This window comes from Lissotriton helveticus, chromosome 5_1 (assembly GCF_964261635.1).
Source record: "Lissotriton helveticus chromosome 5_1, aLisHel1.1, whole genome shotgun sequence".
Taxonomy (NCBI): Eukaryota; Metazoa; Chordata; class Amphibia; order Caudata; family Salamandridae; genus Lissotriton; species Lissotriton helveticus.
This window is the reverse complement of record NC_136065.1, coordinates 580,591,049-580,617,048: the sequence shown is the minus strand read 5'-3', so window position 1 is coordinate 580,617,048 and position 26,000 is coordinate 580,591,049. Positions and strand designations below refer to the sequence as shown.

At 44.4% G+C, this 26,000-nt stretch overlaps 1 protein-coding gene and 2 long non-coding RNA genes across 3 annotated transcripts in view; 1 reads left to right on the top strand and 2 right to left on the bottom strand.

Annotated features, from left to right (window-relative positions):
* SLC16A12 (solute carrier family 16 member 12) overlaps positions 1 to 22,282 on the bottom strand; it is a 1,078,196-nt gene extending 1,055,914 nt beyond the window's left edge. Inside the window, exon 1 of the mRNA XM_078642924.1 lies at positions 22,149 to 22,282. The gene's annotated coding sequence lies outside the window, so the exon portion shown is untranslated. The remainder of the gene's footprint in view (positions 1 to 22,148) is intronic.
* Positions 7,372 to 7,923, bottom strand: LOC144753276 (uncharacterized). The gene is made up of 3 exons (XR_013594284.1): positions 7,852 to 7,923; positions 7,718 to 7,744; positions 7,372 to 7,533 (listed from the first exon to the last, which is right to left on the bottom strand). It is a non-coding gene; the product is annotated as an uncharacterized LOC144753276 (long non-coding RNA).
* LOC144753275 (uncharacterized) lies at positions 12,533 to 13,084 on the top strand. The gene is made up of 3 exons (XR_013594283.1): positions 12,533 to 12,604; positions 12,712 to 12,738; positions 12,923 to 13,084. It is a non-coding gene; the product is annotated as an uncharacterized LOC144753275 (long non-coding RNA).
* Positions 22,283 to 26,000: the final 3,718 nt, after the last annotated feature.

Genomic DNA, 26,000 nt, shown 5'->3' with positions numbered 1-26,000 from the left:
GTGATGTGAGTACAGCGGGGGAGGTTAAGAGTGATTCTGGCCACCACCAAGTTATGAACAGTTTGCAGCCTTCTGGTGAGTTTTAGTTGATCACATCATACAGGGTATTCAGGTAGTCCAGCCTGCTTGTGACGGACGAGGCCAAATGTGACAGTTTTCCAGGAGCTGATCTGAAACCATTTGAAAATCTTTCTCAGCATCTTCAGGGCATGGAAGCATGAGGAGGAGACAGTGTTGACTTGGGCTGGCATGTCGAGATTATTGTCTATGATGATCTCGAGGCTCCTGCTGTGTGGTGGGTGGTAGGGGTGGATGTTAATCCTAGCTTGGTTGTCCACCACATGCAGTTCCACAGTGAAGTGCTCTTTTTGAAGATCATAATTTCTGTTGTGTTCAGCTTCAGGCAGTTGGTCTTCATTCAATGGGCAATGTCAGTCATGCAGGCATTGAATTTGATCTGGGTACTGGTCATCTAGTCCATGAGGGAGGGAATGAGTTGAGCATTGTAAATTTAGAAGATGACGTAGATGATATGAGAACAGATTTTGCTGGCTAGTGGGATCATGTATATGTTGGAGAGGGTCGGGCTCAAGGACGATCCTTGCTGAACTTCGCATATGGGTTGCAGGCTTCTGAAGTGTAAGGTGCCAGGCGGATTGTCTGGGTCCTTCTAGTCAGGAAGGAACTGATCCACCAGAATGCATTTCCTTGGATTCTGATGTCATGTAGGCATAGGATCGGATGAGAAACCATTTCAAACACTGCAGAAAGGTCCAGGAGGATGAGGTCGCCGTGTCTCCTTTGTCCAGAGTCATGCGGATGTCATTCGTAGCAGCAATGAGGAAAGTTACAGCCTGTGGTTGGATCTGAAACAAGACTGAGTGTTGTTGAGGAAACTGATTCCAGAATCCAACTATCTGCCCCATCTCTCATTACCTGTATACTTGCCTTTGAACCTGTACATAACTCTGTCTATGTTTGTGCTTTCTAAATACTAAAATACAAACAAACAAGCATATAAACTCAATCTGGTGCATTGGCTGAGAAAACCCAATTTACAATAAAGGTGAAATGAGAACACTTTGTCCAAATCCACAGGAACAGCACAGTTTATTTAAATGTGGTCAGCTGTAACCAGTGAGGGCTGGACAACATGCATGCCCTCTCACAGGCATGGTAAAACATTTCTATTAAGATTGGCTACTACCATATCAACCCAGCTCTTGCTCCATAAACCAGGCTGGGATCTGTAGAACAATCATAACAGGCAACACCCAACCCAAACCCATAGTGCACACCTGTACTTTCAGCTAAACACCATCAAACAACTAAAACCTAGCCACTCAATACTAAAGAACACAGACACCTAGTGCACAAGGAGATCTGCCATATTTGGCTGGCATCTTGGAGGACTTTAATTTAGTCCAACCAATAAGGTCCCGCTCCTTTTTTCCCCCATTTTCAAAATTGGACATTCCTCTTTTCCCTCTCTTGACCAACAAGCTTTACAGAATGGATATGTTGTACCAGAGTTCCACCCCCCTCAAATAGCAGCTCACGAGTTGATCTCGGATGAGCGGGACACGCGGCTTCACAAGAGTATTTCAGACCAGGTTTCTACATGTGGGCTGCCTCACATGGCTGTTAGATTTACCTCCCGGCAGTCGACCCACCAGTCTGATTTCTTGAACTCTCGCTCTTTTCCTTTGGGAGGGTCTTTAAGAAAGATGCCTTTGGCATCTCCATGCGGTTTACCTTCTCTTTCCCAGAATCCTCTAGTGTGAATTTCTGGGATATATTCTGCCCTTTCCAAAGATGACCACCGTACCATTAGTTGCTATAAAGTGATCCGAATCCAATATGACTGAAGATCTCTTCCATTGAGTTATTTCCTATTCTTAAGCTATAAAGGTCAGCTGATCTGTTTCTCCTTGTGTCACAACATTTCTTGCTCCCTTGTGGTGTGTTTCCTCGCTCCTCATCAGTTTTAGGACTTCCTGGTCCTTCAGACATATTGTTCCAGCTCCCAGCATTCCTGTATGTCTTAAAGTCTCCTGTCCTTGGGTTTCTACTGTTACATGGAGCCTTGTTGCCAAGTAGGAGTGTTTTTTGCCTTTTGGCTTTTTCCTTCATCTAGGCCTCTTTCCGGAAAGCACAATCGGGTTAGGTGCTTTCATGTGTCGCTGGTAATGTGGATACTGGGAGGGGTCACCCTTAGCCTTGGCAGGCCAAGATGATAAAGACCTGGGCTGATCGACCTTCCCACAGTCAGTGGCTTTTCACCATGTGTCTGGCTCATGACTGGATAAGCTAGTTGCTGTATCCAGAACAGGAGTTGGATTGAAAGTATCAAGTATCACCATAAACTCAAATTAGGACCTCCAGAGTAATTTATTGCAGCCAGCTAATATAATTTGAGTGCACCCTATTTCTCATTCATCTTTCCTCCATCCCACTGCTATCCAAGACACGGCAAGAGAACCACTTGTGTCTCTCATGCACAATACCAAAATGATTCCCACATAGGCACACAGTAAGTACAACTCCCTTTCACCCAAGCACTCGACCAAGGTGTAATGTGCTGCTGACCAATAATGTCCTTTGTTGCCTCACAATCGGGTAGGATTCAATATACAAATGCAATTGTAATATAACGCAATATGACACAAGCTGTACCTCACTGGTGAGGCCCAAAGAAGCAGAAATATGTGTGTGGTTGCTCATGTTCCACTTATGCATACAGGATGTGGCCGTTCAGTTCGGGTTGGACTGTCCCTTTTGTGGTGGCGCTTAGACTGATTTGACAGGTGGTTTCTGAGTATAGTGACAAGGTGGAGAAAAAAACATGGATTGGAATATTGTCTTCAGGCATTATCAGTGGTTCAGATGAATTCAAGAATTCCATCTGTAGCATCGTGCTACAAGTAATGCACAGACACTGAATTGTTATATATGTAGAGCTTTATTCTACACTTCTAGTATCTTCCCTGTCCCAACTCTATCTGCCCTCATCCTGTCCCTGCTCCGCCTCTTCCTTTCCCTGACCACCTAACTCCTCCCACCCAACTACTAGACTGCTAACATATAACATCTCACCCTTTCTTAACAAAATTAACGACATATTCAATCATATCTCTTCAATGAGTCTCTTTGGTCGCTGGACATTGCGACGTGGCCGTGCGTTCGCTTCATCAGAGTTCTCTTCGGTCTGAGGTGCATCCAATTGGCCTGGATCCTCTAAAGCGTCCCGTTCAGAGGTCTCAGGATCTAGTGGCGCAGTGTGATCAAGCAACAATCCGGTCGTGTCTCGGGAACACTTCTTAAAGTGAGACACGTTCCTCGTAACTTTGCGGCGGTCAGACTCCGCCGTCAGCATAGTGCCCTTCTGTCGAGTGACCAGTAGTGGTTCATCGCGGAAACGACAGTCCGTTTTCTTCTGTTGGTCTTGTTTCACTAGGACGTAGTCTCCTTCGTGTACAGAGGGAGATCTTGCTCTTCGCTTGGCGTCTGCATACAACTTCATCTTGTCCTTGTTGGGGGTGGGTGATATAGCACACAGGGCTCCATCCCAGGTTGGAATTCGGGTCCTCATGGGGTGACCTAACATCAGCGTGGCAGGACACTTGCCGGTGGTCGAGTGGGGAGTTGTCCTGTAGGCTCTGAGGACCTCGTTCAGGGCGATCTGTAGGTCCTTCTTTTCGGCACAGGCCTGCTGAAATGTTTTCTTGATCGTGGCCATGAAGCGTTCAACGGTGCCGTTTGCTTGTGGCCAGAGGGGTGTGACTTTCCCATGGTGGAAATCCAAGTGTCGGGCATATGCATCAAACTCATGTCCATTGAAGGGGGGACCATTGTCCGTCTTCACCTCTCTAGGAACTCCCCAGGTTGCAAATAACTCATCCAGCACCTTGAGAGTACTGGCGGCACCAGTGGAGGGCACGAACTGTGCAAATGGGAAGCGCGAGTACTCGTCGACTATGACGATCCCATACTTGCCGGAAGACAATGGTCCATAGAAGTCCACGGCAATTTCTTGCCAAACTCCAGCCGGTAAGGGGGTCATTTGCAATGGGGCTGGGGGATCACCTTTGCTTGTCAGTTGGCACGGGTGGCAGTCTTTCAGGGTGGACTCCACCATTTGATCGAGCAGGGGAAACCACACACGTTCCCTGAGTGCTCGCTTGGTGGACACAACTCCCCGGTGGCCTTCATGGGCAAGATCGATGACACCTTGCTGTAGATTGCTGGGGATCACAATTCGCTGTCCTCTCAGTATGATTCCGTCTGAGGTCACTGACAGTTCGTCATAGACGTGCCGGAAGGCTTGTAGCTCCTGCTTGGTGTCCCGCTCGCTGTCTTCATCCTGAGGGTCATGTCTCCACCTGTTGGTTCGAATCTTGCGGAGTACCTTTTGTAGGACGGCATCCTGCACGGTGGCGTCTCGGATTGCCTCCATTGGAATGGCAGGAGGTAGCGCCTGGTCAGCTACGAAGTGGATATATTCCTCTGCAATTGAAGGATGAGAATTGGATGATGCAGGCGGATGCCGAGACATGTAGTCTGCCGGGTTTTCAGACTTTCCCGGCTTGTGTACGATCGTGAAAGTATACTCCTGAAGCCTCAAGCCCCACCTCTCAATTCTGGGGGGCATTTTAGATCGAGGGTTGCCGTAGATGGTGACTAGCGCCTGGTGATCAGTGATCAGGGTAAAGTGCTTGCCGTAGAGGAAGACATGAAAGTGTTCACATGCCCAGACCACTGCAAGACTCTCCTTCTCGGGCTGAGAGTACGCCTTCTCGGGATCAGACAGGCTGCGGCTGGCATAGGCAACTATCCGTCTCTGGTCAGAGTCATGGTCATATTGCGCCAGAATGGCCCCCAACCCTACGGGGCTGGCATCAACTGTGACTTCAGTCATTCGTCTGGGGTTGAAATAGGAAAGGTTATCGGCTGACTCCACTGCCCGCTTGATTTCAGTGAATGCTTGCTCACACTGAGGAGTCCATTCAAAGGGTTGCCCTTGCTTGGTCAAGGTGCGGAGCGGGTGGCTGATGGTCGCGTAATCCCGGATGTACCGGGCGCAGTAGCTGGCCATTCCCAGGAACGATCGTAGATCGCTGACGTCCTGAGGACACTTGGCGCTGTTCAGGGATGCCACTTTTTCCGGGTCAGGTTTCATTCCCGCTCCAGAGAAGATGTGACCAAAGAACTTTAACGTTGATTGATGAAATTCGCATTTATCCTTGTTCAAGGTCAAGTTCGCATCAAGCAGGGCATGACAGACACGGTTGAGTGCTATGTCGTGCTCACGGGTGTCGGAGCCATATACAAGGATGTCGTCGCTGTATTTAAGCGTATTGGGGATATTTTGGATGATCTGTCGAATAGCCTCTTGGAAAATTTCGGCAGCTGAAGACACACCAAAGCTTAGCCTCTTATACCTGAAAAGTCCTAGGTGTGTGGCAAAAGTTGTGATGGGGCGTGATTGGGTATCCAGCTCCAGCTGGTGGTAGCCCTTGTTGAGGTCCAGTTTAGAGAATACCGTGGCTCCGTTCAGAGCCGAGATCATGTCACATAGAAGTGGCCCTGGATGGCGTTCACGTTCTATCGCGGTGTTGGGAACTCGCATGTCGACACAGAGTCTTACTTTGCTGGTGGTGCCCTTTTTCGGTACAACGACCACTGGCGAAACCCATGGGGTCGGGCCGTCTGTGCGTTCAATGATGTCGGCAGACAGGAAGTCATTGATCTCTTCTTCGACAGCCTTTTGGAGGTGGAAAGGAACACGCCAGGGGTGCTGAGCAACAGGCCTGATCTGTTTGTTGATATGCAGGTGTATCTGACGATTCTTCAGCTTCCCCAGCCCGATGAAAAGGCGAGGGAAACGGTCGACGATGTTCTGGTCATCACAGACTTTGAAGAGGATCTCCACAAGACGGAGACGTTCCGCAGTCGGCAGGCTCAGCAGACAGTCAGCTTCGGAGCCCTTGATGACATGAATGACGGCATCAATCGTGACATTGTCATGTGCAAGTGTAGTCGGGAATTTGCCAAGACATTGCAGCGGCTTCCTTGACATCCAGGTGAAGACCCGTACAGGTGCATGAGTGAGGGCCGGCTTGGGGCGCATCCTCTCATACTCAGTAACGGGGATGTAGTTCAGCGAAGCCCCGCTGTCCATAACAAATTTAGTGTCGTGATTCCCCACTTTGATGTGTAACCGAGGATACTTTTTCAACTGATCTTGGTCAGCGATCATGTAGGCACGGTGGGTCGTGTACTCGGAGTCTCGAGACGAAGACCTGGAGTCTCGGGACGGAGATCTGCGCTCCCATCTCGATTTGTGTGACTCCCTGCTGGAGTGTGTCGAGCTGGAGGACCCCGTGACTTTGTCATAGACGGCTCTAATGTGGTGCTTTCTGGTGCTCGATCGAGACGACCTCCCAGTGCCGCTTCGCCTCTCCTTGTTGTACTCGCCGCACATGGCCTCGAAATGGTTCGTCCAACCACATTTCCTGCACCGTTGGCCCATGGCAGGGCAGACGTCCACGTGAGGATAGTCATACCCACACCTGTAGCACCTCCTCGCTCTCTCTGGCCTCTTCTCTCTCCGGCCGGTTTCTCGCCTCCGGTGATCTGATCGCCTCGAGCGAGAGGACGGTCGTGATGACCAACGATTGTCCCTCGAGCGTCTACGCCCGCCACCACGGTCTTGAACTCGGTGGGCTTGCTCATTGCTCACTTTGCGCCCATATTCAATGGTGGCAGCATGCTCCTCAGCTTGATCGTATACACGAGTTAGTTCCTCAATGTCGTCCAGTTCTTGCGGCTTCCTCAGCAGCCGTCTTCTGAGGGATTCAGAGTGGCACCCCTCTATGATCTGAGACTTGATGGCAGCGTCGGTGGAAAAATTATCAAAGTTGCAGTGCCTCGATAGTCGCCGCAGTCGAGTGATAAACGTGCTCATGGTCTCGTCTTTCCCTTGACGTGCCTGATGAAAGGCATGGCGCTCATAGTCCACGTTCCTTTTGTGGAGGAATCTCTTGTTTAGTGCGTCACGCACTTTGTCATACGTTCCGGTGTCCGCAGCAGGGAGATCCTTGATGAGTTTACTTATTTCACGCCCAGCCAGATTCCGGAGAGCAATTAACTTGTCCTTGTCAACGGTCACTTTGGACCCTTCAAGGTAGTCCTCGAAGTCTTCAAGCCATTCCTGCCACTTGGGGCCCATGCTTCCACCTGTCGTTAGGGCGATTGGGTAAACGCTATAATGTGAACCTAGAGGATCTCTAGGGTCATCCCTTTGTTGGGCACACTGTGAGATTATCTTTCTAGAAAGAAAAGATTTCCATTCTGTTGGTTTGTTATTTGTCAACAAAAGCTTTTTTAATTGGTTATTTTCATGTTTAGTTATTTTTTCTTCATCTTTTCACCACTTGACATATTCGAAATACAGGCAATGTCATTCAACAATATGATATCCAATGCATTTCGGGCATTATGAGGTCATGCCCTTCATCAGGGAAATGGACACTGTGAAAACGAAAATGAGGTAACATTTACTACATTCAAAAAACATAAGCGAGTTACATCTCCATTATAAAGGTGCAACGCAAAATAGTGCAGACAAGTCAAACATGCAGTGTAATCACGTGAAGTTGGTGTACGGGCAAGGGGTTTTATATGCGTGCAGGGGTAAAAAAACACGGTTACTTACATGCCTTTCTTCATGTAAGTGTCGAATCTAAAAGAATAGGGAGGGTGCTTGTTAGGTTATGGCCTAAAGATAAAACAATTGCGGAGCGTGTTCTCGCGAGTCAGAGAGACCGCGTCTTTCTCATCAAAACTAACCTGGTGCAAGGGTACATCCAGTTTACTGTTCGTTGTTCGTCTCGCCGTAGCGGTTCAACATAGCGACGGCTGCCAATGGGTCAGTCCGCGCTTTCCTTATTTTGAAAAACAAGGCGGTCATGTGGGGTATCACGTGTTACTGGCCAGTGAAAAAAGACTATCGCGTATAGCTCTCAGGTCGGGCACTTGTGTGTCCAATTTTGTGCCAATCGAGTTTGGCATTCACCGGGGAAAAAACGTAGCCGTGATGTTTATAATACATAGTCAAAAAGAATAATAAAACTGTTGAAAAATATAAAGAATAAAAAACTATCGAATAAACGTTCATAGGAGCCCCGAACTTATGGAGTCCTGGTTCCAAGGTCAACATATTAAGTGTTTGTGCTAAAGGGGATGGCTGGGATTGGTGATATCGAAAGGGATATGTGTGTACATGTGTCAGATGTAATGGAACTTACAACAGTATACACAAGCAGCAATCTGCAGAGCCAGTAACACGTGATACCCCACATGACCGTGTTTTTTTACCCCTGCACGCATATAAAACCCCTTGCCCGTACACCAACTTCACGTGATTACACTGCATGTTTGACTTGTCTGCACTATTTTGCGTTGCACCTTTATAATGGAGATGTAACTCGCTTATGTTTTTTGAATGTAGTAAATGTTACCTCATTTTCGTTTTCACAGTGTCCATTTCCCTGATGAAGGGCATGACCTCATAATGCCCGAAATGCATTGGATATCATATTGTTGAATGACATTGCCTGTATTTCGAATATGTCAAGTGGTGAAAAGATGAAGAAAAAATAACTAAACATGAAAATAACCAATTAAAAAAGCTTTTGTTGACAAATAACAAACCAACAGAATGGAAATCTTTTCTTTCTAGAAAGATAATCTCACAGTGTGCCCAACAAAGGGATGACCCTAGAGATCCTCTAGGTTCACATTATAGCGTTTACTCATTCGACGCCATTGGACTCCTGGCGCCACCTTGTGGAGCACCTACAAAAACTAACCAGTAACCGTGCAATTTAAAAGGAACTTTTATCACATTTAAAAAAAGCTGTGCATCCGCCCAATCCTTAATTGTAGTTCATCCATTGAGCGTCCACGGGAAAGGATAGCACGCAATTTCAAATATTACAAAAACACAATAATGAGCAACTACGAGGATATCTCAAAAAGTACAGAGGCCCGCGCCTCCACCTTCGCATTTGAAATCAAAGATGCAGATGAAATCTATTCATTAATCAGGGATGAACTCACACAGGAAACCACGAGCCGATCTAAAGAGCAAAACATTAAACAACTGATATATCTCTCCAAACGGAGAACCAACCAACAACTACACGCCAGTACTCTCATAAAATATCATCGAAATTCACGCATACCACGAGGCCTAAGAATTGCTTTAAAACCATCCTTATGCAAACATTCTAAAAAATTCCAGGAACGCTGGTATGAAATTTTAAACAAATGCTCCCTGGACCTGATCCTCCTGATCATACAAGAACTGTCCACAATCTTGGAGGAACTGAGCACTGAGATTGAAGAGACCTCAACAGAACTCTCTAAAATGATGTCGGAAGACGAATTAAAGACGACTTTAGAGGACATCAAAAGTCAAATAGACCGCCACACAAAAGAGATTAACGAAAGAAAAATTCGTAAATTCAAAAGGGATACTTTGGACTACCGCCTAGGGGAAGTTTACACATGGGCAGACATCTATGCACAGAAACGAAGAAACAAGCCGTATAACTCGAATACAGATACATCATCAACGGAGAGTGACACCACTCAAAAATCTCGTAGACCACCACCAAGTCGAACCACCCAAGAGAAAACGACCATGGAAGAACCCACCACAAGCAAGCCCAGTGAACCGAATCCTTTTTTAGAACAGGGCCAAGCCCAAAAAGGAGACCCAGGAGAAGTATCAGAAAGGGACAAAGAAAGAGACCCACCGACAACACGAAGCACATCGGCCAACATCAAGGAGAAAGAGAAAACGAAGAAAAAGAATCAACCTCAGAGCAACTAGTGATTAACATCAGTGGTAAAAATTTCAATCCACACGAGTTACAAATACTACAAAGGGGGATGTCCTTTGTTCCCACCACCAGCACAGATAACCTGGAATTAGAGGTGAGCTTATTCAAATTCATGAGGAAACTCAGGTTGAGACACTTTTTCGACAATGTAGTACCTGAACGACCACATACTGAACAAGACCAACTATTAGGCTTACGACCTCAAAGCTCTTTTCAAGCTCCTATGAGCCATAAAACATTAGATTTATTTGAAAATCTAGTACGACAAGACCTACAGAAGTTGAAACACACTAAACCCAAACAAAGAAATATAACACAGAAAGACTTGGATACACTACACAGAATGGCTAACGACGACAGCATAATTTTCACCAAAGCTGATAAAGGGGGAGCCATCGTTATTATGAACACTGAGATGTACAATTCAAAAGTTATGGAACATATTTCAGACACCCAAACTTACATAAGTCTGAATCAAAACCCGACGTTGGAATATTCAATAACACTCAAAAACATCATTGATGAAGCTTACAGAAAAGGCATAATCACGGACAGAACAAAACAGTTTTTAACAACATTGAACCCTAAAAGTCCAACATTAAGGATGGTTCCCAAAATTCACAAAAACACCTATGATCCTCCGATGCGACCAATAGTATCTACTATAGGTAGCCTCCATAAACCCATTGGCCAACTCATTGATAAATACCTGCAAAAATCAGTACAATCCATGCAAACGTATATCAAGGACACTACGCAATTTTTACACAAACTGCAAAGAATACCAGTGAATGAAACGGACAAACTAATCTTATGTACAGCTGATGTACGCAGCTTGTATACGAGTATACCTCATGATATGGGCATAGAGGCCTTGGAGAATGCCCTCTTGAACTCTGATCTTGACATAGATCTTCAAACATTTCTCATGGAATTGATGCAATTCATTCTCTACCATAGCTACTTCAAAGTTGATCAAACGTGGTACCAGCAGTTAACGGGCATGGCAATGGGCAATTCGGCGGCACCCGTATATGCAAATATATTCATGCAATGGTATGAACAACAACATATTTTGTCTAAACCAGAATGGACAGATAATCTCAAAATGATAGTAAGGTACATAGATGACCTCTTTCTCATTTGGACCAACACCAAGGAAGCTCTAAACACTCAATTGAAGGCATTCAATGACATCGATGAAAGGATTCAATTAACATGGGACATATCAGACACTGAGGTTAATTTTCTAGATGTCAATATCACAATTTCCCCGGAAGGATTCAAAACAGATCTATACACAAAACCAACTGATAGAAATAACATGCTCCTATACACAAGTTTCCATGAGCCAAACCTAATCAAGAACTTAGCATTCTCACAAATGGCCAGGGTCAAACGAATCAGTTCGGACGAACAAACACTGAAAATCAGACTTGAACAAATGACCAAAAAATTCACCTCGAGAGGATACCCACCAACTCTAGTGGAAGAAAGTAGAAACAGAATTGAGAATATGGACAGATCCAAACTTCTAACTTCGAAAGAAAAATCTGAGCAAACACGGATTGTAGCTGTCTCTAAATATTCGACCGCTAGCAAAAAATACAAACAATCCATACTGAAACACTGGTCGATCCTGAACATGGAACCGGACTTTAAACAATCTTTCAGCTCCACACCTATCTTTGCATTTACTAGAGCTAAGAATTTGGGGGAAATCCTCCGGAATAAACTTCCGAACATCACCACATACTCTGGAACTAAACCTTGTTATAATTGTGGTAGTTGTAACAGCATTATCAGAGGCAACGAAATATGTCATCCCACACAGGGTTACCCCATCAAATTGAAAGTAAATGGTACCTGTGAATCGTCTAACCTGATATATGGAATTAGATGCCCATGTGGGAAAATGTACGTGGGCAAAACGGAGCGACGGATCAAGACACGCTTAATTGAGCACAAATCTAACATCCGTTTGAAGAACACCAAATCAGCGCTATCAGCACATTTTGTAGAAGCGCAACACAATGCTTCCCAAATCAAATACACCATTCTTGAGACTGTCCAAAAAATAGAAGGCAGAGACAATACAAAATTTCTACTCAGAAGAGAGAATTACTGGATTTATAAATTGTTTACCCAGAAACCAATGGGCCTTAATGAACGAATCGAATTTGCGTGTTATCTTTAAAACTTTTGCTCTGCAGATTGCTGCTTGTGTATACTGTTGTAAGTTCCATTACATCTGACACATGTACACACATATCCCTTTCGATATCACCAATCCCAGCCATCCCCTTTAGCACAAACACTTAATATGTTGACCTTGGAACCAGGACTCCATAAGTTCGGGGCTCCTATGAACGTTTATTCGATAGTTTTTTATTCTTTATATTTTTCAACAGTTTTATTATTCTTTTTGACTATGTATTATAAACATCACGGCTACGTTTTTTCCCCGGTGAATGCCAAACTCGATTGGTACAAAATTGGACACACAAGTGCCCGACCTGAGAGCTATACGCGATAGTCTTTTTTCACTGGCCAGTAACACGTGATACCCCACATGACCGCCTTGTTTTTCAAAATAAGGAAAGCGCGGACTGACCCATTGGCAGCCGTCGCTATGTTGAACCGCTACGGCGAGACGAACAACGAACAGTAAACTGGATGTACCCTTGCACCAGGTTAGTTTTGATGAGAAAGACGCGGTCTCTCTGACTCGCGAGAACACGCTCCGCAATTGTTTTATCTTTAGGCCATAACCTAACAAGCACCCTCCCTATTCTTTTAGATTCGACACTTACATGAAGAAAGGCATGTAAGTAACCGTGTTTTTTTACCCCTGCACGCATATAAAACCCCTTGCCCGTACACCAACTTCACGTGATTACACTGCATGTTTGACTTGTCTGCACTATTTTGCGTTGCACCTTTATAATGGAGATGTAACTCGCTTATGTTTTTTGAATGTAGTAAATGTTACCTCATTTTCGTTTTCACAGTGTCCATTTCCCTGATGAAGGGCATGACCTCATAATGCCCGAAATGCATTGGATATCATATTGTTGAATGACATTGCCTGTATTTCGAATATGTCAAGTGGTGAAAAGATGAAGAAAAAATAACTAAACATGAAAATAACCAATTAAAAAAGCTTTTGTTGACAAATAACAAACCAACAGAATGGAAATCTTTTCTTTCTAGAAAGATAATCTCACAGTGTGCCCAACAAAGGGATGACCCTAGAGATCCTCTAGGTTCACATTATAGCGTTTACTCATTCGACGCCATTGGACTCCTGGCGCCACCTTGTGGAGCACCTACAAAAACTAACCAGTAACCGTGCAATTTAAAAGGAACTTTTATCACATTTAAAAAAAGCTGTGCATCCGCCCAATCCTTAATTGTAGTTAGGGCGATTGGCTCAGGGGCCCTCAAATGTGATCCTCCTGCGAAGAGGGGCTTGACTTCATTTCGTCGCGGTGATGTTGACATCGTGGGACCGAGTAGTGCTGTGTAGGGTACTTGTCAATGTTTGTTTGTTCCTTTTGCCGATGCTTGTGTATTTACTCTTGACAATGCTTGTTTCTTTTGCGTTCACCAATGTTTGTTTGCTTGTTCTTGTCAATGTTCGTATGTTTCTTCTCGCCAATGCTTGTTTGTTTCCGTGCGCCAATGCTTGTTTGCTTGCTTTTGACAATGCTTGTTTCTTCCTGTTCGCCAATGCTTGTTTATTTGTCACAGTCAGTGCTTGTTTCTTTTGCCGGGTGCCTGACTTCAAGATGGCCGCCCCACAACAACCAAGGGTCTTGTCCTGAAAGTCTCCTGACTTCAAGATGGCCGCCGTCACTGCAAGCACACACGAGGCTTTCTCTCCAGGTTCAGTCACCTCTGATTCACTCAGGACTCACCGGTGGTCGACTTCAAGGGCAGTTCACACCAGGATTCACTCTTCTTCAGCCACTGCGACCATCAGGTGAGGTTGGGGTGGGCTCCCGCCTTACTTTGCAGGGTCCCGCGTTTTTCCAGCGACAGCGTGCCAACACTCACGCATCAGGCGTGAGGTTTTCCGATGTCGGGCCTCGCTCGGACTCAGATTTCAGCGCGCTCGACAGCGCTTGGCAGCAGACCTTCGCGGGGGCAGCAGACCTCCGTGGGGGTGACGTCCTTCACCCTGAGGCACTTTTCCTTCACCTTTGGGGGCTTGGCAGAGTCGGGGTGGGCTCCCGCCTTCTGCTCGTACAGCGCTCACCCGTTTTGCACGCTTCGCGCGTGAGTCGCGCTTCGGCGCGAACAGCGTCTCTTCCTCGAGCGATTCAGCGCTCGGTGTTTCGGCTCCCTCTTGGGTCCCTCTCAACTGCGGGGAGGGATAGGGTCACCTGCTGCTGGTTCCTTTCTCAGGCAGCAACTCCGTCTTCCTTGGGCAGCGCTCTCTTCTTCCCGAGGCTGCCTGGGACAGGGCGCTCTTGTGGGGCTCTGCACACAGTGAGCTTGGCTATCCCACCTTCGTCGCCAGTTGTAGCATCGTGCTACAAGTAATGCACAGACACTGGATTGTTATATATGTAGAGCTTTATTCTACACTTCTAGTATCTTCCCTGTCCCTACTCTATCTGCCCTCATCCTGTCCCTGCTCCGCCTCTTCCTTTCCCTGACATCCTAACTCCTCCCACCCAACTACTAGACTGCTAACATATAACACCATCCATCATCTTTTATTTTTCATATGGAATCCTATGTGGCTTTGCGTGTTAGGACAGTTTAACTAGTAAGCTGGTGAAGCTGCATAAATGGGCTAAAAGTCTGAGGTTCTTTCTGTATGAATTTCTGAAGCACTCAATTTAAAATGCTACACAGCATTGATGTCTTACAAGTTTTGATAAAACAGGGGCATCATCCACAGCATTGATGTCTCATACGTTTTGATACAACAAGGGCATCATCCACAGCCCAAACATTATTGTAGAGCTTTGGCTTAAATGCATATATTTAACATGTTTTAGTACTGTTCCCTGAAGGCTTCGGTACTTTGTTTCTGCTATACTTCTTTTTGTCTCTGATTATCTCGTTTTTTCAGATGCCCTCTGTATATGTCTGACTTATTTAGACAGATGGTCACAAATGTAATGCTCGCCTTCAGTAAAACATTTTCTAGTGTTCTCAAGGCCGATGCTGCCCCACTGGTGACTAGTTCCTTTTGGTGAATTCCAGTTACCAGCTCTTATTTGGATCTTGACTATACTTATATTTTCAGAAATTTAAAATACATTTCTGATGCAGAAAGAAATCAAGACAAGTTCTATTATGGGATCTTATATAAATAATGTGTAACTGATCAACTGCAATATTCAACCAGAGTGTCGTAAAAGTTTCCAAGAGCTTTAAAGAGTGGAAGTAAGGACACCAGATGGAAAGCGCTGGATATGAATGCCCTCTGGCACGCAAGTCTAACTAGGGAAAGTTGTACGGTAAGGGTTAGGCTGGCTTTTCCAACAATAGCTTATGTATTTGATTGTATTTTATTTTTTCTATTAGATGTAAAGTTATCAGATAAGTCCAAATTGTCAGAGACACCATCTTCCAGGTCTAGATTTCCTTTTAGCAAATTTAAAATGAACTAAGATTACATTTCCAAAATGTGTTAGCTTATAAAAGAAAAGGTCATTGCTGCAAAATGGTGTCACAGATAACATAGGAGTCATTTGGAAATTTAAGTTCATGATGTCTGCAAAGAGATGAGTTGACAGAATGGAACTGATGGTATTTGAAATGTGAAGCTTGCTCTTTGTCATTTGGACTATGTGAATCCTCTATGTACTCTGTCAAACCTCCAAAGGTTTGCTATGGTAGATCTAAATTCAGAGCTTAAGTTACGTTTTTGCAAGAGGAAGGCATGGCATTCAACTGTTGTTGAAATGGGGGTCTCTAGTTGGCAGTGGTTTGCACCATGTCCAAGTAGGGACTCTTCCTTCTAGTCAGGATAAGGGAGTTACACACTTAGATAACCCCTGCTCACCCCCTTTGCAGCTTGGCACGAGCAGTCAGGCCTATCTCAGTGGCAATGTGGAAAGTATTTGTACCCTAACACACAATAACAATGTGAAAACCCTACAAAAGATCACCAAACCAGGTTAGAAAAATAAAGTATCTTTATCAAAACTAAACAAGAACAAAACGACAAAAATCCAACATACATATATCAAAATATCACTTTTAGAAGTTGTTAGCAATTCTGTTGCTAAAAAACTATGGATGTGGGTGCTTTTCACAAAATATCTGAGAATGCGTCAAAATTCACCAAACAAAATAGCCGCAGATGAGCAAGACGCAGGAAAACATGAGGACGCATTGATTCTTGAATCGACAGGGAGGCGATGTGTTAGTTCTGCTGGAGGCAGGAGAAGTGTTGTGTTGAATCCTAATTGTAAGGGATAGTGATGCGTCGATTTCTGGGCGGCTAGGGTCTGCAGGTATCGAACTTAGCAAGCAAGTATGATTCGTGAAAAAATCCAGGTGCTGCAACAATTTCTGCAGCCGCAGACAGGTGATGCGTTGATTTTTCCATGCTCCCATCAGTGTTTGCGTGGGAGTCAGAATGGGAGTCTTGGATTTCAAAATGTTGGAGCCTGGGACTTGGCTGCAGCATTTTCTGGGGCCGCACATAAGCGATGCATCGATCTTTTTGGTCGCACCTCGGCTATAAGTGTAGTTTTTCAGCCGCATGGCATCTTGCAGCAGGAAAAATAGCACTGGAAGGGCGATGCATGGATTTTCACCAGGAAAGATAGCAAAACAACCTTCAAGTGCCCAGAAACTGGAATAGGCACCATAAGGCAGGTCAGCACTCCCAGCAGTCCCTGAGACATCCTAACAGGAGGCAAGTTATACATCAAGCACTTAGAGAATCTTCTTAAGCAGGCTACACAGCAAAGTCCAGCCTTTGTCCTCTCCAAGAGAAACAGCAACTACAGCCCATTCCAGCAAAGCAACACACAGCAAAGGGCCAGTACTCCTCCTTACAGTACTTCAACCCTTGGCAGAGGTTCCTCTTCATCAAGAAGTATTCTAAAGTCCTGGGGTCAGAGCCCCAATATTTATACTATTTTTCTCCTTGAAGTCAGTACAAAGAAGTGTCTCTCTTGCACACAAGAACCAGTTCTGTCCTCTCTGGTCCAGTAACATCACAGTAGGTGGAGACAGCATTGTGAAAGGCAGCCACAGCCTATTCAGGTGCTCATTAACAAATCCTCACACCACTCAAGCTCTGGAAGACTGATTAGTATATGTAGGACACACCTCAGCTCTCTCTGTGTGACTTTCTAGAGTGAATACACACACCAGTCCCCGTCAGATAAAAAACAGACGATTATACAGGCAGGGAGAGGCAGAGATGGTTAAACAAGAAAATGCACACTTTCTTAAAGTGTCATTTTCAAACACATAATGTAAATACCAACTTCACCAAAAGCTGTCATTTTAAATTCTGAGTTCGGGCAGCCTAAACTCCAAATCTCTTTCATGTCCCAATTGAAAGTTACACTTGTAATATGTTACATTGCAACCCTGATGTTAACTTATGGGAGAGATAGCTGTTCAATAGTGAAAAACTAAATTGCCAATATTTCACTATCAGGACATGTAAACCACACCAGCACATGTCCTACCTTTCACATACACTCTACCCTGCCCATAAGGGGTACATTGGGCCTACCTTAGGGGTGACTTACATGTAAGAAAATGGAAGGTAAAGACCTGGGATGTGGGTGCATTTGCCAGGTCGACATGACAATTAAAAACTGTACAAGCAGACACTGCAGTGGCAGGTCTGAGACACATTTTAAAGGCTACTTGTGTGGGTGGCGCAATCAGTGCTGCAGGCCCACTAGTAGCATTTGATTTACAGGCCCTGGGCACACACAATGCACTTTACTAGGGACTTACCAGTAAATCAAATATGTCAATCATGGATAATCAATCATAGTCACCATTTTATACAGGGAGCACTTGTACTTTAGCACTGATCAGGAGTGACAAAATGCCCAAACCATCAAAACCAGCAAAAATGAAATCCGGCACAGTCAAAAATACAGGAGGTAGAGGCAAAAAGTCAGGGGAGACCACGTCAAGGATGCCAGATCTAACAATTGCTAAATAAGTGGGCATCATTCCCATTGTTGGGAGTGTGAACACTACAAAAGTTAATGTTTTGAGACAAAATGAGCCTATGACAAAAAGTAATCATTTTTAGATGACGTACTTGTTGGAATGCCTCCGCCTTCCATGTTTAAATCTGAGAACATACCAGCAGAATAATCACTAAATCATGTTAGTGAGGTGTCAATCGTTTGTGGCAAGAAGCTCAGGCAGATGTTAAAGGTAAAACAAGCATTGGCATATCCAACAAATTTACGCTAAGCAATTGTGCAATTTCATTTATTTATAATGCAAACATTTGGAATAATTAAAAAATGCAAACACATAAAAAATATAACATTAGAGTATCCTAGTACCCCAGGAGCACCACCCCTGGCACTGAAGAGCACCCTTTTTCAGGTAGCAGTGTATAAGTGATCAGGTAAAATGCTGTGAATCACAGTGCAAGACAGCCAGCGGACGAAGTGCACTGACCCTCTGCCCCATAGTGTATTCAATGGAGGGCGGAAACAAAATGTGACTGACAGCTGAACAGTCAAGTGGGTGAAGAGGACTGACCGAAAGCCAGTCTATATGTGTGTATGTATTAATATTTTTATGATTTTTTGTGGAAAACGAGGCAGTTGAGACAAGCTAAACCCGACTCTAGGTTAGACCTAAAGAATCAACTGTTCCTCAGTCAGTTAGAAAACAAGGCTGGAGCATGAGCAAACACTGCATGTGATGATACAGGCCTCTGGGTGTTTCCTAGCCTTCCATCTCACAGGCAGCGTCCTTGTGAGTATTCCTTTGTGATAACTGCCCAGGGGGATGGCGGTGTAAATTATCTCTGAATCTTTTGCCTGTTCAATATTTACCCTTCCATTGCTCAAGGAGGAGTGAATATGAGGGGGCTTTGTGCTTTGAAGCAGGTTAAAGAACACCTGCAGGAAACACACATATTTCGGATGATCAGAAACATCAAGCACCAAGTCACACTTCTTAAGGAAACACAAATAATCGCCTCTAACTCCATGCAACATCCACTAACTCCATTACTTCCAAAGATTGATGACAAGTTTAAGACCCGTAGCTGCTTAATCAATATCTGCATTCGATAATATATGTTTGTTCACCAAGCATATACCTCTGTCCACTATTTCATACTATGCAACTCGTTTACTGTGTAAAACATTCGCCGTTTTGCGTTCACAGACAGCAAATAGACGTACAAGTATGTGTGATTTAGCTACAAATACATTGCCCACATATATTTACGTTCATATTTTGTCTTTAATAAAAACAGTATTCTTAGCTTTCAATTGTAACATAGCCCTTGACCCTTTTAAGTCAGGGGTGTTACAATAGTGTATGTGACGTTCCTTCCTGTGGGGCCACTACTTGTGATATCATCACTTGACACCACTGAGAGCTGTAGATGATAGACCGACACGGTTTTTTTAGGACCTGTGCCCTGAGACTTGGCATCCGAGTTAGGGTGTGAAGCTCTCCAGTGCATTTTCCACATTTGAAGTTGCGTTTAACTAATTCGTTTTTGGAAGGACGTTTTCCTTTTTGTCGGATACGCGTGCTAAGTTGAACGTTTCCCTTCTCATCCCTTCCTTTGTTAAAAGTCGAATGGCCTTTTCCATATGTACCACATAAATAACCCAATGGTTTAAGAGGGGAGCCCCCAAAGCTCCAGGTTTTGTACGAATCTCTGTAATAGCTACAGGAAACAACTAGTGAACAGTTGTATTCACGTCTTTTTCATTTTACCTGCCCAGGTACTCCCACAACATCCTCTGCCAGTCGAAATACGCGTTTTTATGGAAACAAATGGGTAACTGGCATTTTGAGCTCAATATAACATTTGGCTGTGCCTTTCAAGGCATCCCTGGTTGCGAAGTACATCATACGTTGTATATTAAACATGTCTTTCAGCGAATAATGTGTTTCTACAGTGTGCGTGCGTGAAACTCATTCGTACAGTACAAAAGAAGAAGGGAGTCTAATTTGTACTTTCCAGTGCCCATGTGAAAAATCACCAGAAATGTTCTGAGGACTGAACCGTCGACTCTGTCACAGCATGAGTTTGAGAAAAAAATCTGTAAACTACAGCATGTATCTCTGACGCACCACCACCCTGGTCACCCTTCGCATTCCCCATCAACACTCCCCTCTCGGGTCAGAGTGGAGGCATGAGAAGCTGGGAGCGGGAAAGTGTGTGTGTGTGTGGGGGGGGGGGGGATGAAAGGAATGGGACCTCTGAAAAATAAATTAGGTCACCTCAGCGTGTAAAATGCCCCAGGGCCGCAGTGGCGATTAAATGCTGGGGAGACTTTCTGTAAACATTGCTTATTTTCAAACCAGGTTTTACCAAGGTCTGGCAGTTAGCTGGAAATGGTGGGTTCCCGGTCTCATGGATCCATTGATGGGATCTAAGTTTGACCTCATGGTCACCTGTTCAAATCCCAGCAGGTCTGTTCAGCCTTTTCTCCTTCAGAGGTTGATACAATGAGTACCATTGTGCTGTGTTATTTTAGCGTCAAAATGCCCTTCTGAGGGGACGTGTTCTTTAGAAATGAACATGCTATGGGGCATATTATCAAGACAGGCGATAAAATTATCGCTGCTTTAGTGGCAGAAAACTGCCGCTAAAATGGCGATAATGGGCTTAATAATATGCTCGATGGAATTCCAATTGAAGCCAATGTTAGATGTCCTTCACATCTAACATGGGCTTCAATTGGAATTCCATAGAGCATATTATCAAGCCCATTATCGCCGTTTTAGCGCTTTGCCGCTAAAGCGGCGATAATTGTATCGCCTGTCTTGATAATATGCCCCTATGAGGCATGTTAGCAAGGGTGATATCCCAGCTTTAGCTGGACTTTTTCCCGCTAAAGCGGCGAAATTTTTGTCGCCCTATTAGCAAGCTGTCGCTAACAGCCGTTAGCGACAGCTTTTAGGCGATAGCTACAGGTTTGGGGCCCGCTTTGCATGTCAGCGATATTTATCGCTAATGACATGCAAAGTGGGCCTACCCAATTTTTTAGTCGCTAACACAGCTATCGCCTATTAGCAAGGCAGGCGAAGCGATAAAAAAAATCGCGCTAATCACGATTATCGCTAGAATCTAACGCCTGCTAAAAAGTCAACTTACCTGTATAGTCAATGGAGGGTGGATTATCACATTAAGCCCCATTGACGTTAATGCGAGAATATCGCTGGATTTCCAGCGATATTCTCGCATTTCGCCACTATCGCTGGATATTTTAGCACAATGGAGAAAAACGTTGCTAATAGCAGGTTTTCTCTGCTAAAATATCCAGCCATAGGCAGCGTTAAAAAAAAATGTGCTAAGCGCATTTAGCGATAAATATCGCTACTCCTGGCTAATATGCCCCTATGTTCTTTGTAAAAAGGGAGCGGTTTCTGGCAAATGTGTCAGAGATAATTAAAGTCGTGCATTGGCAACATATGGGAACAGGAAGCTCGTATAATGTACTGATCGCTTTGTTACTCTGTTTCAAAACAACTGTTATAAAAAAAACTAAAAACAGTAAACATGGTCTTAGTTAGGCCCCCGAAGAGTAGAACTTACTGCCTCCTACTCTACAAAGCACGCTCCCTTTCAGACGTGAACATCCGCATTACATAACATAGCAATAAAAAACACGTAAGTGAAACACTTCGAGGGGCACTGTCCCAGCCTTAAACTGCCCTGAAATAAACACCGTAGCCAGAGGCCACGATTCCAAAAACAAGTCAAAGAGCACTTTAAGAGTGCAATAAACCTGGTTAACGCATGGAGCCGCCACAATATGGGGAACGACCCATGGGACTGTCCCATAACTTCCCTGCTCCCAGTAGTGACAACACTTAATAAACAGCGCCTCCCAGACATGCAAAGACCTGGGGGATGGGTAACACAGGGTCCCTGGCTCCTGACGCCGCCTCCTGCGCAGAGGGTTCCAACAATCTGCATTTTACCCACACACGAGTCTAACAGCACGCCACAGGTATACAAAGTATTTGAGGGAGTAAGGCACCTCGATGTCCTAGGGGCCCTCTTGCACCGCGGCACTTTACCTGCTTAGGAGTCTACGTCCACCTTCCGGATATATACACGTCTGTGATGGGAGCAGGGCGCATGGATGCATAGGGGGTGCTTTTGCAACCCTCCGCTTCACCTGCTTGGCCGTTAAGGCCACCTTCCATATATACAAAGTCCGGGGGGTTGGTAGCCTCTAGATGCGCAGAGCCCCTGCACCGCAGTGTCCCCTCGTGCGCATCTGCACTGTACCGGCAAGCGTGCGCCAGCGCCTGGCTCAGTCCACAATCCCGCGGCCGGCAGCCGCTACCCCTGCCGGTGTTACCTGCCCGCCAGCCTCCTCCTTGACACAAAAGTGACAGGATCCTTATCGCAGACAGTCCGGCCTCGCGCTTCAGATGGTGCCTTATCGGCACGATTTCGAGCGTGGCTTAAATAAGAAGCGCTGACTCAGCACAGGAGAGCTGCCGGCTGGGGTTGTTGTTCAGTCCCAGCTGTTTGCGCGTCCGCACAAACTCCCCCCCACCCGTACTTTATAACAAAATGCACGCACACTCCTTCCCTCGCGGCCGGTGCCCGCACATTCTTTAAATGCACACCGCGACCAGTTAGGTTTTAACTGCCACGTTAAAAACTGCAAACGTCAGGGGCCGGCTGCTGCACTAATGCCGACTCATACTTCTTGACGACCTTTTTTTCCGAAAGTTTCTTGATTCGGTCATTGCCATTTAAATTAAAGTGCCAACCTTCTACGCCTTGCCGTAACTGGCGCCTATTTCCACTACTGCACTGTGTAAGCAAGTTTATATTCTGCAGTCATAAATTCTGGAGGAACGCTTTCCAGTCAACAGCCCAGTGCCCCCAGAAGTGCTTATGTCAATTCGAGTCACACGAGGCACATGCCGGAGCTGTTCGCGCGCAGATCCCCTTACCTTGCTCTCCCGCGCCGGAAGACAGCCGAGGTGCGCTCGCGCCGGCCGCTACTGCACCCAGACATGCACCCAGGCTGCGCGCCCATCCAGGAGGGCGCGTCTCCCTCACACTTCAGGTGCCCGGAGCGCTGTGTCCCCGCCCGCAGCTGGGGCCTCCCAACAACAACCCGTCCTCCTCACTGAGCTCCCGCGAAAGCAGGCATAGCAACATTGCTGGCCACCACGGGCAGTAATTCTCCGGAATCGGATTACAAGAAACTCATTGGCCATTAGCGTTGTTTTCCTTTGTTTTCGCGTCTGTGTGTTCAGTAATAAGCCAATTAAAAAAAAATGCGAATGTTTTGTTGTTCAGGAATTACTTTGGTGTGCCCACTTTCGTTTATACATGCAGACAGTAGAGGTGGCAGGCACATGTGTACGTTTTCTGGATCATATGGTTGTGTTTAATTCCAGTTCAAACACACCCAGTCATACCACGCCGATTTGTATTCCCCTCTTTACTCAACCCCCATAACTCCTTTCATTGAAGCACATTCCTACGTTTATTAAGGTGTTTCTTTAGTTGTTAATGTTTTTTTTACCTCCTTGTTCTGTCAGTTTCAAGGTTTATAGCATCGGATAAAACAGTTCATAAAGCAAACACAAAACATGTGACGTTTGATACAGTATAATTAAATGTTCAAATCCCGCCACATCGACACAGTAACATTAAAACAAAACTTATAGCAGATATATTTAAAAGAAAGAAAAGGTAATCACATGCATAATTATTTTGCTTGTTCTTAAAATGTACAATTTGAGGGCCAACGCTTTACAAAAGCAACAATGTCAGTCTGAAAATGGGTTCATCGCACGAGCCATATCTTTTGTTTGCTTTTGAAGCCAGTTTTGTGTTTGTAAAAGGATCTACTAACTCAGAAGTTTCATTTGACATTAAATCTCTTGTGTGTGGAGTCTGGAATTTCCAGGACAGGAATCCCCTTTTGGACATTCACATACTTCAATATTTTTGGGTAGTGATGTTTCACTTAATACACTTTCGCAATTCAAGAGCCATTTAATTAAATACACATTTTCATATGTGGACTCTCAAATATATAGGCGTACCATAGTTCGATTGGAAAATTTGTACATTTTCTTATTGCCTTGGCTTTGTAGGTTACCTTCAACTGGAAATACACAAGCAACATTTCATTTCTTGAAAGGATGAGTATTGTGTCTTATAAAAATAGATTACACACAGCTAAATTGATCTCTACGCAATTGGTTGCTAAAAGAGACAGGTTATGGAGACCTTTGACTCCTTTTTACCCAGGGGCTTTGTTCTTAAGAATAGTCCATGTTTCCTACTGGAGTGTTTAAAAACTCCTTGAGTGATTTCTTGATTCATATCAACAGTACTTGCAAATATTCATATGTATTCAATTCCTTAGTATGGTACATAGTATGTATTACATTTAATTTAACAAATATATGTTTCAATCAATTTTGTTACACTGCAAGGCACTGTTATTAAATGTTGATACTTCTTTTTTCTTCCATTTCACCCTTCTTCTCTTTCTTCCTTCCCCACCCCCCAACATACATAAAACGCTCATTTCTTTTTCTATTTTAGCAATTGCTTGGCCTTAAGCTTTGTAATATATAAAAACAGTGATACTCAACCTGTGGTCTTTTGGTCCCTGGGGGATCAGGAAAGGGTCCTCAGGGGGTCCTCTACCACTTAGAAAATTAAACAATCATAACAGATTTATAAAGTGTATATGAATAAAGAAGCGAAATGTACAATTAAACATTTTAAAATGTACTGTAGGTGTCAAGGAATTTGAAATTGGAGACTAAAAATTAAATTAATATCCTCAGATTGATTTGTGGGAGCAGTGCAAGAGCATGAAATAGAGTATAGTATGGACGATGAGTGGCCTCAATTGACTTAAGAAAAGCTCCAACCTTCATATTAAAATTAATATTATTATTTTTTTATACGTGTTTTCAAATTAAATAAAGTGTGTCATCATTTGTGTATTGAATACTTTTTTTCTGTATTTTTTGTCTATTGTTTTTCAGTTCAAATCATCGACAATGCTTAGGCTGGGGCCCTCGGATAGCAGTCATGACGGGGGGGGGGAGGGGGAGGGGAATCCCTGGATTCCAATAATGATTCAGGGAGGTCCCCGAGTTCCAATAATGATTAATTGGGGGGTCCCCAGAAGTGAAAAGATTGAGAACCACTGTATTGAAATATGGATATATTTTTTACTTGATTTCATTACACAATTGTTACACTGTTGTATAACCTTGCAGTGCTTTTACTCTATTTTAATATTCTGTGTAATTGGTATTTTCTTATTCACTAATTACACTAAAGCATCTTAAATAAAAAATACTCCTTCCAAGCCTGGACTTGTTTGCAGATTTACTCCTTTAAAAGGCAGCAGTAAATGGCATTGCAGGTTGGAAAGAGTAAGACAACACATCCCAAAATTGATGGAGGAGGAGGGAGAGGAAGAGATCTCTCAATGCAAAAACAAAAAAAACATATTCTCTGTCGTAAAAAAATATATATATATATCAAGTGAGTTTACACTTTCCTCATGCAAAATGCATGTAATATTTCTTCAAGAGAAAACCTGATTCACAAAACCTCTCCAGAAGTACTATGAGAAAACTGACTGGTGTGTACACGTTTCCAGGCATAACTTGGAAAGGATTAAGTTTACAGGCATAATAAAGCTGCACTGCAGCAAGGCATTAAATCTGCAGGTGCATAAATATGACTTCTTTGGTGAAATGGGCATTATATGCATTATATTAACGCATAAAGGTACTGGGAGATGTCCCAGTGCTCGGAGGGTTTTAGAGGAATTCTAACCAGAGTATATCCTCCCTTCTTAATAGATTAGCTACTCCTCGTGGTATGTGATATGTTAGTGTGTCTGTTATATGCCAACCTCCATC